Below are 9,738 nucleotides of genomic sequence, written 5' to 3' on the forward strand. Positions count from 1 at the left end.
GGCATCACGTGTGTGATTTGTCGCGCACGTCGTGTCGGAGGGCGTGTCGGAATCGATATCGTGCGGATTTCGGCGGGATCGCTGGGATCCTCATGGTACCGGTTCCGGGGCGTCACACTCTCCCTCTCACTCCTTTTTTATTTCAACCACCCCCACTCCCTCACATGACCCTTCTCTCACCTGCATCCCTACTCCCTGATCGACATGCAAAAACCTTTGCCCTTCTTTTTGTCAGATTTTGCTTTGCAAGGAGGAGAACCGACCATGCCATCCTTAGCCTATGTGTGCACCCCTACTCTAATTCTTTCTCTCTCCCTCTCTTTTGGTGAAGCACTCCACATCACCACCAGCACCCTGACCTCTCTCTCTCCACTTTGGGCATCCATGCACCCTGCTACATTACCCCTAAAAGAACATCTCTCATATTATGTTTTGTGTGTTTGATGTCAATGTATGTGATACACTAATGTTTGTTTAAGTGGTACAGGGATTATATAGATACATTTGTATGTGTGTTGGATGTGGTCAGTTCTGCCAAAAAGAAGCAGCAAAAAGATCATCAGGCCGGATAATCCGGGCCGGATATTTCCAAAATATCCGGCCCCCAGTTTTTCGGCTAAGGACTTGAGGAAGAGCAGCTCAGTATAGGGGCCGGACATTTGCCCGGATTTGTCCAAGGGCCGGATTATCTGGGCCGGATATTTCCAAAATATCCGGCCCCCTCGAAATCTGCTAAGGACCAGAAGAAAAGCAGCTCAGTATAGGGGCCGGACATTTGCCCGGATATTTGCCCGGATTTTGTCCCAGGGCCGGATTATCCGGGCTGGATATTTCCAAAATATCCGGCCCCCTCGAAATCGGCTAAGGACCAGAAGAAAAGCAGCTCTGGACAGGGGCCGGGCATTTGGCCGGATATTTCCCCGGTTTTGTCCCTGAGGCCGGATTTTCCGGGGGGGGCCGGATTATCCGGCCCTTACTTAGGCCGGATTATCCGGCCCTCCGGAAGGCTCAACGGCTGGATTTGGAGAGGGGTATTTATACCCCCTTCTTCTACCTTGCTCCTTGGCTCAATCATTGCACAAGAAATCTGCCAAGCCACCTCCATTAGAGCCACCTCAAGAAAACACAAGATTTGCAAGATCTCCTTCCTCCCCCAACCAAAGCTCCTGATCTTTGGAGATTCGAAGGAGAAGACACCGATCTACATCCTCACCGAAGCGTTTCTCATTTCCCCCTTTCTTGTTTGAGGGATCTCATGCTAGTGTTCCTATTTGGTTCCCTAGTTGATTTGTGTTGATGTGTTGTTGTTGATTGTTGTATTGTTACAGATTTGGGAGCCTCCAATTCAGTTGAGGATGTGTGCCCCAAGAACCTTGTTAAGGCCCGGTTTCCGCCTCGAGGAAATCCCTTAGTGGAAGTGGGCTAGGCCTTCGTGGCGTTGCTCACCAGAGATCTGAGTGAAGCCTTCGTGGCTGTTGGTTTGGCTTTCTTAGCAACCACACTCCTCCAAACGTAGACGTACCTTCTTGCAAAGGAAGGGAACTACGGGAATCATCTCCGTGTCATCGCGTGCTCCACTCTCGGTTACCTCTATCCTATTCTATCTCTTATATTGCTTAGCGATATCTTGCTTAGTTGTTAGCCTTGTCATATAGGTAAATTCACTTAGTTGCATATCTAGAGAATTTACCTTTGTGTCAAGCCTAAATTGAAAAAGAACTAAAAATTGGTTAGGACCTATTCACCCCCCCTCTAGGTGCGGCATACGATCCTTTCAATTGGTATCAGAGCATCGGCTCCTATTTCGGGCTTAACCGCCTAAGAGTATGCCGGACGATGTACCTAAGGATGGGGAGGCTCAGATGGTCACCATGGATAATATCAATTCGTTGAGGTCATCCATGGATGCCCAAATGGCAAGCATGAGACAGTTGATCTCTGAGCTTTTGGCTCCGCCCCGTCCCGTGGCTTCCACCAAAGAGGATAATGCCACGGATGCGTTAGGAGTGGGTGATGCTTCGGTATTACCCTCCTCTACCACACCCATGGATGGTGATAACATAAACACTATAAAATCTACCATTGCATCTCCTAGGGGAACTAGTGGTGATGAGAGCTACCATCGAGTACCTCCACCTTTCCAATCACCCGATATACCGGTTCCCCATCCTCATATAAACATCCGGGGCGACCCACCTAAGTTTTCCGTTAATGATTACGATACTTGGCAATTTGAGTTTAGCTCTCATGTTCGCAGTGCCTCCAATGAACTTTGGAGAATCATCGAGGAAGGCTTCAAGCCTTACAACCCCAACAAGTTGACTAGAAGAGAAGCGGTTGATAGTCAACTCAACAACACCGCCTTGCACATGATTCAAACTGCTGTGGGAACAAAGGAGTTGTCTCGTGTTCGGCACTTCACCACCGCCAAGGATGCTTGGGATGGTTTGGCCGCGAGTTGCATTGGAAGTGAGAGCACAAGAAGGAACAAGTATAATGCTCTTCGGAATAAAGCCGAAGGATTCATGAGGCTTCCGGATGAAGATCATGAAGACATGTATGGAAGACTTCTCACCGTTGCCGGCGCCTTCCGGAATGTTGGAGCCACTCACATTAATGACTCTTGGATCAAGGAGAAGTACATTGAGTGCATGATGCTATTTGAGCCTATTGATGTCAAGACTCTTGTCGGAAGAGAATGCTATGCCTCTCTCACCTCTCAACAAGCCGTGCACGAGATGCAAGCTCTCAAGGTGCTTGAGCAAAACTCTCATGATTCCCGCAATCGTGCCATTGGGATGACAAAAGGGTCCAACCTTGCCTTGGTGGTCAACCCCGTGCAAGAAGTGATTCCTCAAGAATCTTATAGGGCATCTTGGAGCATGACCTATCCGGAAGACTTGGAACACCACTACCATGACCACATGGCGTTCCATGCAAACACCTTTTGGATTGATCCTTCCAAGGCCAAGGAGGACAACATCAAGAGAAACAACTCAAGGGGTCCCTCATGCTCGGGCCCAAGAACAAGATCTTGCTACAATTGCAATGACAAGCGCCATTTCATTGCCGAATGTCCCTATGAGAATAGGGAGACTCATGGTGGAAGGCTCATCCCCAAGGACAAGAGCAAAGACTCAAAGGGCAAATATTCAAAGCCCCCCAACAAGAAATTCTATAACAAGAACAAGAAGGGCAAAAGGCCCTCAAGGATTGTGCTAGTGGCTAATGAAGAATACTCTTCCGATGAGATTGCAAGTGCTAGTGATGATGAAGAGGAAAGCTCAAGAGAAGTGGCCGCCATTGTCACCACCAACATTCCCTCTTCCTCTCTCTTTGATTCACCCAATGAGAACCCTCAACGCAAGAATGCACATTGCTTCATGGCAAGGTCCACCTTGGACACATCTATTGTGCTATCAACTCAAGAAGAGTATACCTCCGGAGATGAAGATGTTGATGATGAAGAAGATGCAACCTCAAATGGATTGGTTGCCCTTGCCTCCCTCTCTACTAACTCTTCATCAACAAGTGAATCTCCCAATGAGGTCATTCATGTGGAGGAAGAAAGTTGCCTCATGGCTAAATCTTCCGAGGTATCATCTCCTAACCCCTCTATGCCTAACATTTCTAATGATCTAGGGGTTGACCCCGCTAGTCTAAAAGTGAAACAAGAAATGCTAGAGTTTGATGATTTCATTAGTAACCTACAAGGTAACACTAAGAAGCATGTTTCAAGTCTCATGGTTCGTATAGCTCAAGAAACTATAGCATCTCTTGAAGAGAGGCTAGAAAATCTTGAAGAACCTCAAGATAAACTTAACAAGCTCATTAAAGCTAGAGATCTTGCTAGAGCTAAGACTAAAGTGCTTATAAAGGAAAAGGCCAAATTTGGTGTTGATCATGAGAAACTTGTGAAGGATCTAGATGAACTAGACAAGGCTCACAAAGCCTTGAAGAGTGAATACTCTCTCCTCTCCGAGTCTTATGAGCAGCTTCAAATTAGTCTTGCTTCATATGACATACCTAGTACCTCTACTCCTTCATGTGATCATGCAAATATTATTGAGGAAAATGCTAGGTTGAAGGATGAACTTGCTAAGGCCTCCTCTCCCCAAAGTAAACTTTCCCTGGATGATCTTTTGAGTAAGCAAAGGTCAAACAATGGGAAGGAGGGACTTGGTTATAATACCAAGGCTAAAAAGGCAAACAAGAAAAAGACCAAGCCCGCACATGAGAAAGCTAATGGTGAAACCCGAAAGGGCAAAACCATTAATGATGATGGTGCGGGAATAGATAACCCTCACTATGTTCTCTTTAAAGATTATTATGGTGATTTTTATGCTAAATATGTTGGTCCATGTGATGGTTATGTTGCTTGGTCTATTTGGGTCCCAAAGACCCTTGTTGCTAACAAAAGAGGACCCATTGAAAAATGGGTACCTAAATCCAAGAATTGATCTCATGTAGGACTATGCCGCCGGAGGTTCAAAATGGGTACTTGATAGTGGATGTACAAGTCATATGACCGGCGGCAAGAACCTCGTCAAGGAGTTGAGGCCCAACATAAATCATATCACCGTCTCCTTTGGCGATAATTCTACATCCGAGGTATTGGGTTTTGGCAAGGTTGTGGTTGCACACAACATTACTCTTGTGGATGTCATGCTTGTCAAAACCCTTGGTTACAATTTGCTTTCCGTTTCCGCCCTTGGCAAGATGGGTTTCGCCGTATTTATTGATAATGATATTGTGGTCCTCTTGTGGAGCAAGACTCTAAAAGTCGCATTCGCTGGGTATCGCGAACACAACTTGTATGTGGTGGACTTTTCGGGGACCACCACGACAAGTGCGATGTGCCTATTCGGAAAGGCGGACGTGGGTTGGTTGTGGCATCGCCACCTAGCCCATTGTGACGCCCCGGAACCGGTACCATGAGGATTCCAGCGATCCAGCCGAAATCCGCACGATATCGATTCAGAGACGCCCTCCGACACGACGTGCGCGACGAATCACACACGTGATGCCAGAGGAATTAACACGAGCGGTAACATTACAACAAGATTACAATAGAGCCCACAAGATACATATATTACAACAACGACTCCAACGAGTCAAGATACAAATATACAATACAAAGATCCAAATCATACAGAAGATCGAATACATCCGAGTACGGACAAGATGCAAATTGGACTAAGAGTCCTGAAGATAACCAGTGGCGTCCATAACCCTGCCCAGGCCAAGCCGGAAGGGTAACCTTGCTAACGTCGTCTTCATCGAACATATCTTCATACCTGCCCGGTTATATCCCGTAGAAGCAGCAATAAGTACGGGTTCGTACTTAACAAGACTTCAAGACGTATAAGCATTCGTCAACCAGTCGTCCTTTGTACTTGAGGCACGCAGGGGACTTAGAGGACGCAAGAGGAACATCATAGGCAATATGGTGGGGTTAAGCGGCAGCGCAAGCACTAAAAAAAAACCTATAGAGACACTATAACATTCGTCTAAACAGAGAAGGTGAGAGAGCGCATAAGGTAACAGATAAAATACTACACAAACATAACCCAGCCGATTACACATATCCCCTCCAACAATTGCGAAGAGGCAATGTAAAAGGCACTCAACGGTGGACAAGTTTTATTAGGTATCAGTTGTAGTAGTGCTATATTACTAATCAAGTTATTAGCAAATTATTATCAACACATAAAGGTGTAAGTTGTTCTATGATCAAGCTATGCAATTCCAAGTCGTCCATAACCGCGGACACGGCTTATCGATAAGATGTACACCCTGCAGGGGTTGCCCAAATGTAACCATACGCATGCTCGACCCACTTACGACAGGTGGATGTCTCACAACAAGACCGTTCCCAGTTCAACAAGAAAGTCTAGGGGGGCCACCCGACTAAGCTACACGTGACGAAGTCCGGCCGTACTCCGGGACGGACCCAGAGGTTGCGTAGGCGTCTAGGCGGGCACTAACGGCCAAGCACTAGATAAGTCGTCTAGCAATTATGCAGTGCAGTACAGAAATAAACCACCCGAAGGCAACAGGAAGTAAAAACCCGAAGGCAACAGTAATAAATATGCATGCGCCAAATAAAACCAAGGTTGTGGCCCCCTTTTCAACTAACTCGAGAAAAGGTAATGGGTGAGGGGGGTCCCAGTGAATCCCCACGCATGGGTAGAGCGCTCAATCTCAGAACAGATAACAAGAACTCGGGTCCTAGGGGACATTAGCAAGTCAAAGTTCCGATGCTTTCGCAAAGGGGCTCACATATGCCTCTGCTTACAATTTTAGTTGTTAACAATTAAGTAAAGCATGTGTATCTCCAACAACTGATATAGCATGTGATAACCTCCCAACAACCCAACATATCCCGATAAGATAACAGTAACGGTAACGAGGTAAAACAGCACTAGCATGCACTACGACTCGCAAGGCAGACTCGATAACCAAACAATAGCTGTAGGTGGTTGGTGGAGGCAATATAGGCTGCTTGAGGTAACATGTGGAAGGGACACGTGACAAGAACGCAACTCAAGGATAGCATGAGGGAGAAGGCAAAATAAAATAGGTGAGCGACTCCTGCAGGGACAGGAGTATAGGGGAAATGCTTGCCTGTTAAAGCTCGCCGAGGAACATCCGGAGAACTTGTCGTATCTCACCACACCACTTCGCGATCCTATCCGGGAAGAAGCAAATGCTGGAACACACAACGCATGCAAGTCTTACTACTATGGATAAAGAAGATCCAGCATGATCAAGATGATATACATGGCATGGCAAACATGATGCGATGCAACTTATCCATATTAATCGGAGTCGGAACCCCGGACAAGCAAATTAGGTTGGAGTTGCATTTCTACCGACAAAATTAAGTGTTGATTAGCATGGCATGTCATGGCAGGGGTGAGCTACTTCAATATTAAAAGGAGCGGGGAAATCTTAGGTGAATATCCGAAATACTCCGCATATATGTTAGGTGAACATGCACGACTATCAACGTGCGACGTGATGCGAGATGCAAACAGATGAATGGATGGCATAATCATGTTCATTGGATTTTTCTGAGCAACTTTCATATAAAATACTTTGTATTTCGATGAACGGTTTGAAAGATGTGACTTATACCAGTTTTGCAAAAAGGAATAGAATAGACATAGGCACGGGCTGGTACAGGGCCGGACCTGAGCAGAGGCAGCGATGGATAGTGGACCGTCGCACACTGGGCGACGAAGAAGCTGGCGCGTGCGTGGGCTGAGGCCCATCTGGGGAAGATCTGTGCAGAAAAACAGAGGAAAAACGTGGGCTTAATTAACGGCCCCGGGTAGCACCCCTATTAGATTTTCTTGTTCGTTTTCTTTTATTCATCATCATGCATCATGCATCATATCATCCATGCTTTTAATATAATTAAACTATTTTATAAACCTAAATATTTTATTCCCTCTCATATCTATAATAAAACCTTCTCTCATCTTTTCATTTAACAAATCCCTAACCTCCCCTGGGCCATCTCTCTTTCCCCTGGCCTTTCTTCTTCCAGTCCATCTCCTTTCCAGCCCATCTTTTGGCCCAAGGCCTGTGTACCCCTTCGCCCCACTCCTTTTTCCTATCGTCTTCTCCACCTCGTCACGCAGGAGGCATGCCTCCTTTTCCTCATGGCCGTGGTCCTCCCTCTCAACCACCGGCCCCCTTTTTCCCCCTCTTAAATCCCCAACTGGAGCCCCCAGCAAACCCTAGACCCCTCCTCCCTCTCGCGCCGCCACCATCTCTCTTCCCCTTTTCTTCTTCCCTCTAACGAATAGAAACAGAGAGGAAAACCACCATCAACCGCCCCACAGTACTCTCATCGCCCCACCGCTTCGGTCGACCCCGCGCCAAACCGAGAGTACCAGGAGAAGCGCCTCGTCGAGCTGCACATCCTCGTGCAAGGAATTGACCCGGAGCAACCCGTATCGACGACACGGTCGCCAATTCCTCCTCTACCGCCGGCGAAAAAATCGACGATTCCGTCGCCGTCGTGCCTCCTCTAGCCCGGTCGTGACCTGCAGCACCTTCCTGGTGATGTACTCGTTCTCCTGAGCTTCACCTCCTTCCCTTTACCTCTCTCGATTGGTCTGCCGACGGTAACCGCCGTTTCTCCCCGCAGGTGCTCGTCGTCGGCCTTCCTCCGGTGGTTCCCCGACGCCAAGGCCACCACTAGCAGACTCCCCTTGAACGCCCGCGTCGAATGCGTCGTCCCGCAGGTCTCGCTTCGCCCTCAATCATCAGATCCGTGCTCAACAGAGCTCGTCCGCCATGGCTGCATCTTCCAAGCGTCCAGCCCTTTCCTATTCATGTTGTCGTGCTCCTGGTACTGTTCATCGATTCCGAGCTAGCTGGACTGGTTCGTTCCTTTGCCCAGGTGGTGGAGATCTTGAGTTTGATTGCCACTGCTGGCAATTAAGCCCACGTTTTTCCTCTGTTTTTCTGCACAGATCTTCCCCAGATGGGCCTTAGCCCACGCACGCGCCAGCTTCTTCGTCGCCCAGCGTGCGACGGGCCACTATCCATCGCTGCCTCTGCTCAGGTCCGGCCCTGTACCAGCCCGTGCCTATGTCTATTCTATTCCTTTTTGCAAAACTGGTATAAGTCACATCTTTCAAACCGTTCATCGAAATACAAAGTATTTTATATGAAAGTTGCTCAGAAAAATCCAATGAACATGATTATGCCATCCATTCATCTGTTTTCATCTCGCATCACGTCGCACGTTGATAGTCGTGCATGTTCACCTAACATATATGCGGAGTATTTCGGATATTCACCTAAGATTTCCCCGCTCCGTTTAATATTGAAGTAGCTCACCCCTGCCATGACATGCCATGCTAATCAACACTTAATTTTGTCGGTAGAAATGCAACTCCAACCTAATTTGCTTGTCCGGGGTTCCGACTCCGATTAATATGGATAAGTTGCATCGCATCATGTTTGCCATGTCATGTATATCATCTTGATCATGCTGGATCTTCTTTATCCATAGTAGTAAGACTTGCATGCGTTGTGTGTTCCAGCATTTGCTTCTTCCCGGATAGGATCGCGAAGTGGTGTGGTGAGATACGACAAGTTCTCTGGATGTTCCTCGGCGAGCTTTAACAGGCAAGCATTTCCCCTATACTCCTGTCCCTGCAGGAGTCGCTCACCTATTTTAGTTTGCCTTCTCCCTCATGCTATCCTTGAGTTGTGTTCCAGTCACGTGTCCCTTCCACATGTTACCTCAAGCAGCCTATATTGCCTCCACCAACCACCTACAGCTATTGTTTGGTTATCGAGTCTGCCTTGCGAGTCGTAGTGCATGCTAGTGCTGTTTTACCTCGTTACCGTTACTGTTATCTTATCGGGATATGTTGGGTTGTTGGGAGGTTATCACATGCTATATCAGTTGTTGGAGATACACATGCTTTACTTAATTGTTAACAACTAAAATTGTAAGCAGAGGCATATGTGAGCCCCTTTGCGAAAGCATCGGAACTTTGACTTGCTAATGTCCCCTAGGACCCGAGTTCTTGTTATCTGTTCTGAGATTGAGCGCTCTACCCATGCGTGGGGATTCACTGGGACCCCCCTCACCCATTACCTTTTCTCGAGTTAGTTGAAAAGGGGGCCACAACCTTGGTTTTATTTGGCGCATGCATATTTATTACTGTTGCCTTCGGGTGTTTACTTCCTGTTGCCTTCGGGTGGTTT

General features: G+C 47.3%; 1 long non-coding RNA gene across 1 annotated transcript; it reads right to left on the bottom strand.

Moving 5' to 3' along the window:
- Positions 1 to 5,072: 5,072 nt before the first annotated feature.
- LOC139838851 (uncharacterized) lies at positions 5,073 to 6,917 on the bottom strand. Its single transcript, XR_011756703.1, has 2 exons — positions 6,628 to 6,917; positions 5,073 to 5,297 (listed from the first exon to the last, which is right to left on the bottom strand). It is a non-coding gene; the product is annotated as an uncharacterized lncRNA (long non-coding RNA).
- Between the last annotated feature and the right edge of the window lie 2,821 nt (positions 6,918 to 9,738).

Source organism: Lolium perenne, chromosome 4, assembly GCF_019359855.2.
Source record: "Lolium perenne isolate Kyuss_39 chromosome 4, Kyuss_2.0, whole genome shotgun sequence".
Classification (NCBI taxonomy): Eukaryota; Viridiplantae; Streptophyta; class Magnoliopsida; order Poales; family Poaceae; genus Lolium; species Lolium perenne.